The following is a 12,535-nucleotide window of genomic DNA, read 5'->3' as shown; positions in this document are numbered from 1 at the left end:
GTGGTGTGTACATTGTGTGGTGTGTGCACAGTATGGCAGATGTCTGCGTGCAGTGTGTGTGGTGTAGGCGTGCTATGGTGTGTGTGCACTGTGTGGTATGTGTGTGCAGCGTGTGTGGTGTGTACATTGTGTGGTGTGTACATTGTGTGGTGTGTGCACAGTATGGTTGATGTCTGCGTGCAGCGTGTGTGGTGTAGGCATGCTATGATGTGTGTGTACAGTGTGGTATGTGTGTGCCGCGTGTGTGGTGTGTACATTGTGTGGTGTGTGCACAGTATAGTAGATGTCTGCATGCAGCGTGTGTGGTGTAGGCATGGTGTGGTGTTGCACATGGTGTATGTGCATGATGTATGTGTGCAGTGTGTGAACCTGTACAGACACACTTGGAAGGGCTCGCACTGCAGGGCTGGCAGAGTCAGCCTCTGTAATTGGATTAGCATGGAAAGAAGGAAGGAGGGAAAGGAGTTCCTTTCCACTGGACACATTCAGTGTCCTTTGAATCTTTATTATAGATTCCTGTACTGATGTTCTGATCTCTGAGTCATGTTTCTCTTTTCCTGCTAGACCTTTCAAGAGGAAATGGTGCAATTTCTATTCGAATTCCAGCACAAGAGACCTTTTTCTCAGGAACCTCATTTGAGGACAGTGTCTTATTTTGCAATCCCCCCTCCCAAGTGTCAGAGACGTTCCCAATAAAGGGACTGATTGTCAGAGACATTTGTTCCCTAAAGCTTTGCTCGTAGATGTGATTATGAGATAAAACAGGGCCCAGCATTTCCTGTATTAAATATCACACTGAAGTAGCACTTCAGATCCCCACCAGAAGGTTAAACAAACAGGAGAGGAAGAACAACCTCATCAGAAACCTGCTTGCTTCTCCTTTCAGGGTTTGCCAGTAATGAAAAGCTTATTGCTTTAATCATTTAAATCCATATAATTTTTATAAAGAAGACTAAATCAGGATCATGGATGAAATGGATAATGTCTTTTTACTTTGCTTTTGTGTACTTATCCAGTTTTTTAAAACAAATATATACTGTTTTTGTAATCAGGAAAAAAAAAACAGTGCTTGAAATTTAACATTTTTAACAGGAGGACACATAAGCCTCCTGTGGGCATTTCTATAGTCCAAGAAGCCCCAGTAATTTACAGAGGCTATTAACACTTAGGTTGGCAGGACTCCCTACTTGTGAAAACTAAAGCAGGGTTTTAGAAAGACATTTAATTAACAGAAAAACGGTGAAATGGTTTGATCTTGTAAAAAAACACAGCACTGGAGTCATACACTTCTGAGACTGATTTCAGCCATGTGACTGTGGAAGGCTGATGTATCTTTTCAGCCCCTTGGTCTCCTGGCCCGTGAACTGAGGGAGTTGATTATGAACCTAGCAGAGGACAAGGCTGAAGGGAGGTTGTTAACCAGGAGATGTTGCTAATAGCTCTGCAGAACGCACATGGAAACAGAGAGTTCCACTGTGTCCCCAACCTCTCGGAGACCCCAAAGGAGCTGTCAGATCATCAGGGCCTCTGAGGAGCACTGGATGCTTTTCTGCCTCTGATCACAGACTCTCGTCCTGGTGGTGTCCCAGTTACTGGGCCCCAGGGTCCTTCACTTCTGACCTTTTAGCAGTTGGACTTCCTCCATCTTTCACTGGCTGAGGTCTTTGCTATTCATCGTGCCATGTACATCCTTCCAGACCATACCCTTAGTCTTAGCACAAGAAGTTCTGTGACTTCTAGCATCTCCAGGCTTGTGCCCTCTCTCTAGGAAGCTTGTACCACTCCAAGACGGCAGACTTACAACACAAAGCTGCCCCCAACACCTAACACACAGACCACCTCTACTGTGTTCCCAGGACTCCCCCCTGTCTCCGTTGTGACTCTTGCCCTCCACCATACCCTTGACTGATGAAGGACTAGACATCCTTCGCTGACGGTGGGCATTCTGTCCCTCCAATAGGGAGGACTCACTCACTGTCTAGCTGTCCCAGTGTATGAAAATCCCTTTAATTGACTGAAATTTATACATAATATATATACTTTCACTTCTTATTTCGGGAGAACCTTGTTAATCTTATGCATTCATCTAGATTGGTGAATCCTTAACCTCTAACATGAATGAAATATCCCCCCTGAAAACTGTCATAATACGCTTTGGACTTTTTGATGGTATGATACTAAAATTTCACAGTTGTTCAGTCGATAAAAGTTGTGTCTGACTCTTTGTGACCCGATGGACTGCAGCAAGCCAGGCTCCTCTGTCTTCCACTATATCTGAGTTTGCTCAAATTCATGTCCATTGAGTCAGTGATGCTATTAACCATCTCATCGTCTGTCTCCCCCTTCTCCTCCTATCCTCAGTCTTTCCCAGCATCAGGATTTTTTCCAATGAATCAGCTCTTCACATCAGGTGGCCAAAGTATTGGAGCTAGGGAATGGCAAGCCACTCCAGTACTCTTGCTGTGAGAACCCCATGAACAGTATGAAAATACCACAGTGGCAATTTTTAAAAATCCAAGTTGTCATTGAAACATGTATAATATCATGTATGAAACGAGTTGCCAGTCCAGGTTCAATACACGATACTGGATGCTTGGGGCTGGTGCACTGGGACGACCCAGAGGGAGGGTATGGGGAGGGAGGAGGGAGGAGGGTTCAGGATGGGGAGCACGGGTATACCTGTGGCGGATTCATTTTGATGTTTGGCAAAACTAATACAATATTGTAAAGTTTAAAAATAAAATTAAATTAAAAAGAGAGAAAAAATAAAAATAAAGAAAATTTTAAAAAAAATCCAAGTTGTCCATATTCAAAGCTATAAAACATGTTGTTTGCCAAAATGCAAAAATATCTTTTGACTTCAACATAAGAAATGCTTAGAAAAAGCAGAACACAGTGTGTTTTTCTCTTTCAAAGACAATTTCTTTCTCATCTGATACAGCCAGATGTGACTTTTTTTTTTTCTTTTTTTGGCAACACTTGAAATAGCTGGGACTCAAGGTGTGCTCCATACTTACTACATGCCAGTACTATTCTAAGGTTGACAAAAACTCTAGGGAGTAGGTAGTCTTATTGCCCCACGTTTTAAAGATAAGGAATCTGAAGTTTAAAGTGACTTACTGACACTCAGAATTTCATGTGGAAATACTGGAATTCAAGCCAGCACACCCTGGCGTGAGCAACCATTCACTTAAGCAATGTGGCTCCAGCTAACACATTAGAAGGTGAAAAGTTGACTAGAACAGTTTCTTTTTGAAAAATTCCTTATATTTACTTCCAACAATGTACGCATCTCTTACTTGTATGGGTTCGATCCCTGGGTCAGGAAGACCCCTTGGAAAAGGAAATGGCAATCCACGCCAATATTCTTGCCTGAAAAATCCCATGGACAGAGTCTGGCAGACTACAGATCATGGGGTCGCAAGGAGTCGGACACAACTTGGCAGCTAAGAATGCACACACACACACAATGATCTATGAAGCTGGAAAATAGAGACTAAACTCTGAGGCTCATACAACCTATAGGCTATGATCTTAAATAAAGTTAGGAAAGATCTACAATGTAGTCATTTTTCACAAATTAAAAATAGCAACTGCACAGTGTATGCTTTATTAGAAGGTAAGTGTATACCTGGGCTTCCCTGATGGCTCAGTTGGTAAAGAATCCGCCTGCAAAGCAAGAGACCCCGGTTTGATTCCTGTGTTGGGAAGATCTGCTGGAGAAGGGATAGGCTACCCACTCCGGTATTCTTGGGCTTCCCTTGTGGCTCAGCTGGTCAAGAATCTGCCTGCAATGTGGGAGATCTGGGTTCGATTCCCGGGTTGGGAAGATCCCCTGGAGAAGCGAAAGGCTACCCACTCGAGTATTCTGGCCTGGAGAATTCCATGGATTGTATGGTCCATGGGGTTGCAAAGGGTCGGACATAGCTGAGGGACTTCCACTTTATATCTAGGGAATAAAGAATACCAATTTTAAACAAACTTTCATAGAAAATGGAAGAAGATGAAACACTTTCCAACCCATTTTAAGAGGCTGGCATTACCAAACAAATACATCACAAGAAAAGAAAATGAGCGATCACTATCTTTCATGAACATAAATGCAAAAAAAAAACCAAAACAAAACACTGAATCCAGCAAAATATTAAAAAGCTCAGACAGCACAGCCAAGTCCTACAAATGCAAGACTGACCTCATCCAACGTTTAAAAATCAATCAGTGTAATTCACCGTATAAACTGAAGAAAAACCATGCAGTCATCCCAATAGATGCACAGAAAAGTGTGTCACAAAAGTAGCCATCCATTTACGATAAAAAAAAAAATGTATTAGAAAAGTAAGGATTGAGGAGGCTTTCCTCAACCTGATGAGAAACAAAAGCCAGGACAAAAATCCTGACAGCTGCCATTGAACTTACTGCTGAAAGATGGGTGGTTTCTCCTCGATCCTGGGACAAAAGCAAGGACGTCTGCTCTCCCCGCTCCAGTTCGCCAGCCTACCGGAAACCCCAGTAACGCAGGAAGCAAGAAGAAGTGTGTAAGCACGAATGGTTATCCATTTACTCTACCACTTGCCTTTCAATTCAGTTTTATTTTGCAGAACTACTCAATTACACTTCTTTTTAAAAATAAATTCTATCTTTTCCTGATTTTATACAGCAATTACCATTATTCTGTGTGTATTACGCTAGGTGCTTTTTCAATTTCATTAAATATTTTGACTCTAGATCAGCATTTCTTAAAGTAGACTTCTACTTTTCTTTATCTAAAATCGTACTTCCTGATGAAGTGAAAACCTCTCTCTGGTATTATTCTGAAGACATTCCTTACTGAATCTTTCTGTATGTTCTCAACATGCCATTAGCAATCTAATTTCCTCATGTATCCTGTCCAGCTTTCAACAAAAGATCATAAGGGCTGTCAAAACGCAAGATAATGCACAGTCTCAAGAGACAAAGCAAGCTTCAGAACTAGACTCAGACATGATGCAGTTTTTAGAATTATCACATAGGAAATTTAAACTAACCGTGATTAATATGGGCTTCCCAGGTGGTGCTACTGGTAAAGATCTCACCTGCCAATGCAGATGTAAGAGACATAGGTTCAATCAATGGATTGGGAAGACCCCTGGAGAAGGGCACAGCAACCCACTCCAGTATTCTTGCCTAGAGAATTCCATGGACAGAGAAGCCTGGTGGGCTACAGTCCATAGGGTAGCAAAGAGTTGGACACGACTGAAGTGACTTAACACGTGATTACTATATTAAGGGCTCTAATGGAAAAAGGAAATAAGAACAGATGTAAGCAGAGAGAGGGAAACTCTAAAAGAGAAAGGGACTTTCCTGGTGGTCCAGTGGTTAAGAATCCATCTTGCAATGCAGGGGATGGGGTTCGATCCCTGGTTGGGGAACTAGGATTCCAGATGCTGCAGAGCAACTGAGCCCATGTGCCACAACTATTGAAGCCTGCACACCAGAGAGTCCATGCATTGCAACAAAAGGTCCCACGTGATGCAGTGCAGATCCCATTTGCTGCAACTGAGACCCCATGAAAGCCAAACAAATATCTTAAAAATAAATTTAAAAATAAAACAGAAAATAAAAAAGAAATGCTAGAAATCAAAAACTTTGTAACCAAAATGAAGAATGCCTTCAGTAGGCTCATCAATACACAGGACACAGTGAAGGAAACAATCAATGAACTTGAAGAAATATCAGTAGAAACTTCCAAGTGAAAATGCAAAGAAAAAAATGAAGAAAATCTTGTGGGATAATTACAAAAGGCATAACTCACTAGTGATGAGAATGTCAGCAGAAGAAAGAAAGAAAGGAACAGGAGAAATAGTTTAAATAAATAATAACCACTGAGAATTGTCCAAAATTAATGACAAACACCAAATCATAGATCAAAACTCAGAATCTACCAGTCAGGATAAACACAAAAAAGTCTATGCATAGGCATATCCTATTTAAACCACAGAAAACAAAAGACAAACTCTTGAGAGACATCTAAAAACAAAAATCAAAGCAAAAACACTTTCCTTATCAAGAAACAAGGATAAGAATTACATCAGATTCTTGATAAGAAACTATGAAAGCAAAAGGCGAGTGGGGTGACATATTTAAAATGTTGAAAGGAAAAGCAAAAAATCATCAAAAAATTCTTCAGAGAAAAGGTAAGTTTCCAGGTGCTGCTAGTGATAAAGAATCCGCCTGCCAATGCAGGGGACTGTGGGTTTGATACATGGGTTGGGGAGGTCCACTGAAGAAGGAAATGGCTACCCACTCCAGTGTTCTTGCTTGGAGAATCCCATGGATAGAAGAGCCTTGAGGGCTACAATCCATGGGGTCGCAAAGAGTCGGACATGACTTAAGAGACTTAGCATGCTCATATGTACCTAGAGCTTGCAATACACATCTACAATTTCTTAGTCAACAGACTGAGAAGGAAGAAATTAAATTTTTTTCTGTTCACAGATGTCATGATTATTTACAGACAATCCCAAAGAACTGACCCAAATAAACGATGGAAAAATTCCTGGAACAAATAAGTGATAAGAGCAAGGTTGCAGGATATAATACACAAAAGTCAATTGCGTTTCTATATACAACCACTGAACACTTGAACCTTGAAATTACAAACACAATGTCATTTATCTTAACAACCTACCCCCCAAAACTAAAATATTTCGGTATAAAATACTTCAAATGTATTATATATACGAGGAAAAGTACAAAACTCTGATTAAAGAATTCAAAGAAGATCTAAATTAATGGAGAGATATTTCAAGTCCTTGAATAGGGAGATCCACTGTTAAGATGTCAGCTTTTCCCAGTGTGATCTAAAAGGTCAATGGACTCTCAATCAGAATTCTATGTATGACACAGGACATTGCATTTGTCAAAATCTATACACCTCCTTTGTACAATTCTGTAATGGCAGTGAAACTATTCCATCTGAAACAGGATACTATGCATTTGTTAAAATCTGTAAGAACTGTGCAACACAATGAGTGACCTTTAGTGTGAAGTAGGCAATGGCACCCCACTCCAGTACTCTTGCCTGGAAAATCCCATGGACGGAGGAGCCTGGTGGGCTGCAGTCCATGGGGTCATGACTGAGCAACTTCACTTTCACTTTTCACTTTCATGCACTGGAGAAGGAAATGGCAACCCACTCCAGTGTTCTTGCCTGGAGAATCCCAGGGACGGGGGAGCCTGGTGGGCTGCCGTCTATGGGGTCGCACAGAGTCAGACACGACTGAAGTGACTTAGCAGCAGCAGCAGCAGCAGCAGCAGCAGCAGCAGGGACTTCAGTTAATAAAATATATCAGGTCTTCCCTGGTGGTCCAGTGGTTGAGAATCTGCCTGCAATGTGAGGGACACTGGTTCAATCCCTGCTCCGGGAAGATCCCGCGTGCCACAGAGCAGCTGAGCCCATGTGCCACAACTACTGAGCCCATGCGGTGGGCTATTGAAGTCCATACTCCCAGAGCCTGTGCCTCTGCAACCAGAGAAGCCACCACAGTGAGAAAACCCACATATGGCAACACAGAGTAGCCCCCGCTCACCGCAACTAGAGAAAGCCTGTGTGCAGCAATGAAGACCCACCACAGCCAACAAATAAATAAATCTCAAATAATAATAATAATGTATCAATACTGGTCCAGCCCCATGACACAGCCAGGTGGTAGAGACAGGACGTGGGGAGGAGAACGAGATATGCCGTCTACACAGGACGTGGCTCTAGGGATCAGAAATAAGACTTCAACTCAGTATTGTTCAACTGAATCATAACAGAGTGGGGGCTGACATATTTCTTATTGTCATAGCATATGACTTAATTTCTCAAATCTAAGATTCCCAGAGGAGAGAGAGGAAAGCTGTGCAGGGGGTCCCCTTCATGGAGCCCTGCAGAAGTAACCGTGGTGTGGCCATGTCTCCATACTGCAGGAGCCTCCATGGGCACAGCCCTCGTGGGTTGGGTCAGGAGGTCAAGCCTCGTTCCAGGCGGCCTTCAGCCACACTCTGCTCCTGGTGACATAGGTGGTCCTAACCTCGCTTCCTGTCGTCTCACATGTGGGGGGCTCTCGGCCACAAGAGAAACAACTCAAAATAATTCTCAGCCACTGGGTGAATAAACTCCTCCTTTGGAGATGATATCACATTGCTAGGCTTCCCTGGTGGCTCAGTGGTAAAGAATCCACCCGCAACACGGGAGACCTGGGTTCAGTCCCTGGGTCGGGAAGATCTAGAGGAGGGCATGGCAACCCACTCCAGTATTCTTGCCTGGAGAATCCCATGGACAGAGGAGCCTGTTACAGTCCATGGAGTTGCAAAGAATCAGACACAACTGGGCGTGCACGGATCACTGCGTCATCATCGTCACATTTCTAGACCTACTCTGAACTACAGATCTTCCTTGGTGAGGTTCGTGTAAATGGAGGATCGCTTGAGTGGTTTTCACTGAAGTTCCTGCTTTCAAATGCATCCTGCTAGCTTCCAGTGGAAGTGTCAGAATCCTGACCCGGCCCCTCACCTAATTTCCATTGGTGTTGAATTCTATCAATACATTAGGATTTTACATGCTTATCCGAAGAGCCTCACAGAGCATCTGTGTGTGTCTAGGTATGGTCAGTTGCTCAGTCGTGTCCGACTCTTTGCAACCCCATGGACTGTATGTAGCCCTCGAAGCTCCTCTGTCCATGAAATTTCCCAGGCAAGAATACTGGAGTGGGTTTCCATTTCCTCCTCAGGGGGATCTTCCTGACTGAACCTGTGTATCCTCAGTCGTGTCCGACTCTTTGCAACCCCATGGACTGTATGTAGCCCTCGAAGCTCCTCTGTCCATGAAATTTCCCAGGCAAGAATACTGGAGTGGGTTTCCATTTCCTCCTCAGGGGGATCTTCCTGACTGAACCTGTGTATCCTTCGCATATAGGGCTTATAAATTGCTATGTTGGTGTGTCAGGAAACATAACTTCTGAGCGCTGCTTGGTGGAATATGGATTTCACACTAGGGGCAAGGCTGGGTTAACTCAGAAAAGAAATGAGTACATGGCCACTGGGAAATATTTTGTCCTTTTTGGTATTCTCTATGTATTCTGTGGAGCCCAGGTAATGTTACGTGGAGTCCAAGTATCACAGGAGTTTTCGTGGTATACTTTTGAGAAGTCATAGGAAATCATACCTTGATCATATACTATCTGAGCTCTAAGCATCTTTGAGAAATGACCTGTGGGGAAGGAAAATTGTACAAGAAATGCTGGAGGAAGTGATTACTTAAATGTTAAATACTGAATTCAACTGTGGAAACCAAAAATTTTGCTATCAAAATTTGAGAATCTCAGACATCTGGAAATAAACATACCATAAACCACATTTTCAAAAATCACATGAGGAAAGAATTAGATGAAACTTATTAGGAAGAGGAGTATATAATGTATATAAATTAAATTCTATTGTCTTCTAAGTTTTACAAAAATATTTTTAACTGACTTCTAAAGGTTGGCAAGTTGCCATTAGAAAACAGAAAAATTTCCTTCAGGCCATAGAAGAGTGGCCTGGAATTCAGAAATGGACTGTATCCTGGATTGTAAGATGAAATTTTGAAATTATTTTCTATTTTGATAAATACTAAAAATAAACTTATTTTATTGAATCTGCTGTTGTTCAGGAAGGATAGTCAGACAATCTAAATAATACGTAATAAGTTTCAGGTTAAAACATGAATAAATAGACTAAATGTGATGACTTTTAGTGAGTTAGGAGTCCAAACTATGGGTTTAGGAGAAATGGTCCTAAAAGGCAAGGAACACAGCCTTCTTTATTTTTGTGAATTGTATTTTTTAATATTTATTTATTATATTTATTTAATTGACTGGGCCAGGCCTTAGTTATGTGGGATCTAGTTCCCCCATCAGGGATCAAACCAGGTGCCCTGCACTGGAAACCACTGGACCAACAGGGAAGTCCTTCTTTTGTGCATTTTAAATACTCGATAGGTGTTAATGAATTACACCTATCTAAGAAGTACACGTAGTTTTGAAATCTAGTTTTCTGAATCCTAAACTAAGATCAAGACTATGTCGGGCCCAGTGGCTTAAGTGAGAGGGTGAGAGATATCAAAATACTGGGTAACTTAGTTATCTGCTCGTTAATGACTTTGATTAAAGCGCCGGTGATTAATATTGGCAACGTCTCATAATTTAAGTTTCAAGGAAAAGACAGGTTACTCAAAATCCGTAAGGACTGGTCACAGGGAAGGCCGGAACAGCCTTTGAAGAGAGAGGTCACCCTCTCCCTCGGGGTCCCCACTGCTTCTCGGAACCATCCTGGAGACTGGACGCCGGCTCTGCGGGACGCACCGCGGGCAGATAAAGGCTGTGTCTCTGGCAGCCAGGACGGCTCGGGGGTCCGCTCCCCACGGAGTGGCCCCGCAGCAGCTTCCAGGAGTTGCCGCCGGGGCCGCGGGCGCGCGGCGCGATCGGAGGCGGCTGCCCTGCCCCCGGGCGCGCTCCCCGCGGGCGGCCGTCCTGCCAGGAGGCGGTGAGGTCATGGGACCCGCGGCTCCGAGAGATGAAAGGGCCCCGGCGCGGCCGGCTGGCACCAGGCGAGGCTCCCAGCGCGCAGCCCGGGCGCAGCGCGGGGGCCCGAGCGCCGCGGGCCCAGACTCTCAGCCCGGGCTGGGGGGCACCGCAGGGGGGTTCCTGGGTGCCAGGGAAGAGGAGAACGACGGGATCCGGGTCAAACAAAAGAATCCGAGGGCGGGGAGGCGCGGGGGCGGCTACCTGCTTGAAAGGAGCGTTCCTAGAGCCCTGCGCGCGCGCGCGCGCGCTCTCTCTCTCTCTCTCTCACTCTCTGACACACACACACACACACACATACACACGCACACAGCCACTTGGCCTGCCTTTGATGTGCGGCAACTGATCACCGATCAGATTACGGGCATTTCATCTCCCTGCTCGTCTGCCTTTGATCTGCAGGCTTCATTTTCTTTTCCCGGGTTGGAGGTTTCGTCTGGGCTTGTGCCGACATACATTTTTGGGAAGGTACAAGCGTTGGGCGCAGAAGGGCTGCCAAGGAGAAACTCAGTTGCCGAAAAGGGTGGTGAGTCCTTGGAAAGAGTTCAGCACGTTGAAGGTACAGCGATTTCTGTTTGTTGTGGCTTTCGGTGCACTTTTCCTGCGTGTTCTCAGAAAAGAGGGTTTTAGTCTAGGGGGCCACGAGCATTTCTGTCCTTGAGTACTCTGTGTGTGTGTGGATGAAAGGAAATCCGATACTCCGGGGTCGGTTTGGTAGTTTGTACAAAGGGTTTGCAATCTGCCGCGCACATTTTACTTGGAAATGAGTTGTTCCAACAGGACCGAAGGGGAGGGAGCTAACTTGAGCCGTCTCCCCCGCCGCTGCAGAGCCCGAGGTCTGCAGGCTGTAACCGCTCTAACTATTTACAAGTTGCTGTACTCAGTATACAGGCGGAGGGACTCCATGGATGCCAATGCTTTCCTGTTTTCTCATAGAAAAGAGCACTGCATCTCTGGTAATACTGTTTCTTTATTTATTCTCTCACCTCCAAGACACTGGCCTAAGAAATACATTTCCTTATGCAGTATGTCCCCTCCAAGGAAGCACTGGAGAGCCATTCAAGTACGATTAAAGCCCTTTTCTGGGTAAAACTTAAGAACTGTCAGACAGGGAGGGTTAGGTTGTGCTGAGTTTGGTTTAAAAAGAAATCCTCTGGTGATCTTCTGGAACCTTTGCACGAGCCTCAAGTGCAGACACATCCTGGAGGTTAATATTCTTAAACTGACATGTACTTTTAATGCAGTGACAGCTGTTGTGAGTTAAAATTTGCCAACTGTTTATGAAAACTGGGTGATCAACAGTTACGATGTTACACAGTTTTTAGTCCCATTTTACCTTTAGTTTACACTCAGTATGGCAAAACCAAAGTATATGGCTGTGCTGAATTTACAAGTTAACTTGTCAATTCAATGATCACGCGTGCACAGTGGAAATGTAAGAGCACCGTGTTCATATTCGCTCATTTCAATGTTTTGGTCTTAGTTTTACTTGGGTAGAGTAGGTATCATCACGGCAGTCTATTTAATGCCAGCCGAACCACAAAGCAAGTATAAGTGATGAGATCAGTTATTTTTTAGTCAGAAATTCTGTTGAGACCGGAAGGGCCTAATGAGCCTCATTTCATGTGTAATTAATTTTTCAGAGCCAATTAATTAAATTACTTTCTAAATTTTCCTCTTGATATTTGAAGGAGCATAATTAGCATTGTTTACTTAATTTTAAAACTGATAGCTGTTAAGTGGAGATTATTTAAAACCATACCAAACTGACTTTATTTTTAAGATGTATCAGTAAGAATTTAAAAGATTTAACTCCTGTTTTTAGTCATGCCAAGACAGGCATTTAAATTTTTGTTTTACTGACAATGTGACAAAGCATGTTCACAAAATCCTGAATGATCAGCTTAGGTTGATTTTTTTTTTTTCATTTGTTTGCTGATAAAGTCCTCCTT

The 12,535-nt window shown here is 43.5% G+C and overlaps 1 protein-coding gene across 2 annotated transcripts in view; it reads left to right on the top strand.

Annotated features, from left to right (window-relative positions):
* The first annotated feature begins 10,645 nt into the window (after positions 1-10,645).
* Positions 10,646-12,535, top strand: part of TNFRSF19 (TNF receptor superfamily member 19) — a 91,135-nt gene continuing 89,245 nt past the window's right edge. Inside the window, exon 1 of one of the 2 annotated variants that reach the window (XM_019971502.2) lies at positions 10,646-11,142. The gene's annotated coding sequence lies outside the window, so the exon portion shown is untranslated. Of the gene's footprint in view, positions 11,143-11,191; positions 11,540-12,535 lie in introns of those variants that run through there. The other variant, XM_070800282.1, reaches the window with a different exon arrangement.

This window comes from Bos indicus, chromosome 12, assembly GCF_029378745.1.
Source record: "Bos indicus isolate NIAB-ARS_2022 breed Sahiwal x Tharparkar chromosome 12, NIAB-ARS_B.indTharparkar_mat_pri_1.0, whole genome shotgun sequence".
Lineage (NCBI taxonomy): Eukaryota > Metazoa > Chordata > Mammalia > Artiodactyla > Bovidae > Bos > Bos indicus.
Note: the sequence above shows the minus strand (reverse complement) of the source record. Positions and strands in the feature narration are given on the sequence as shown.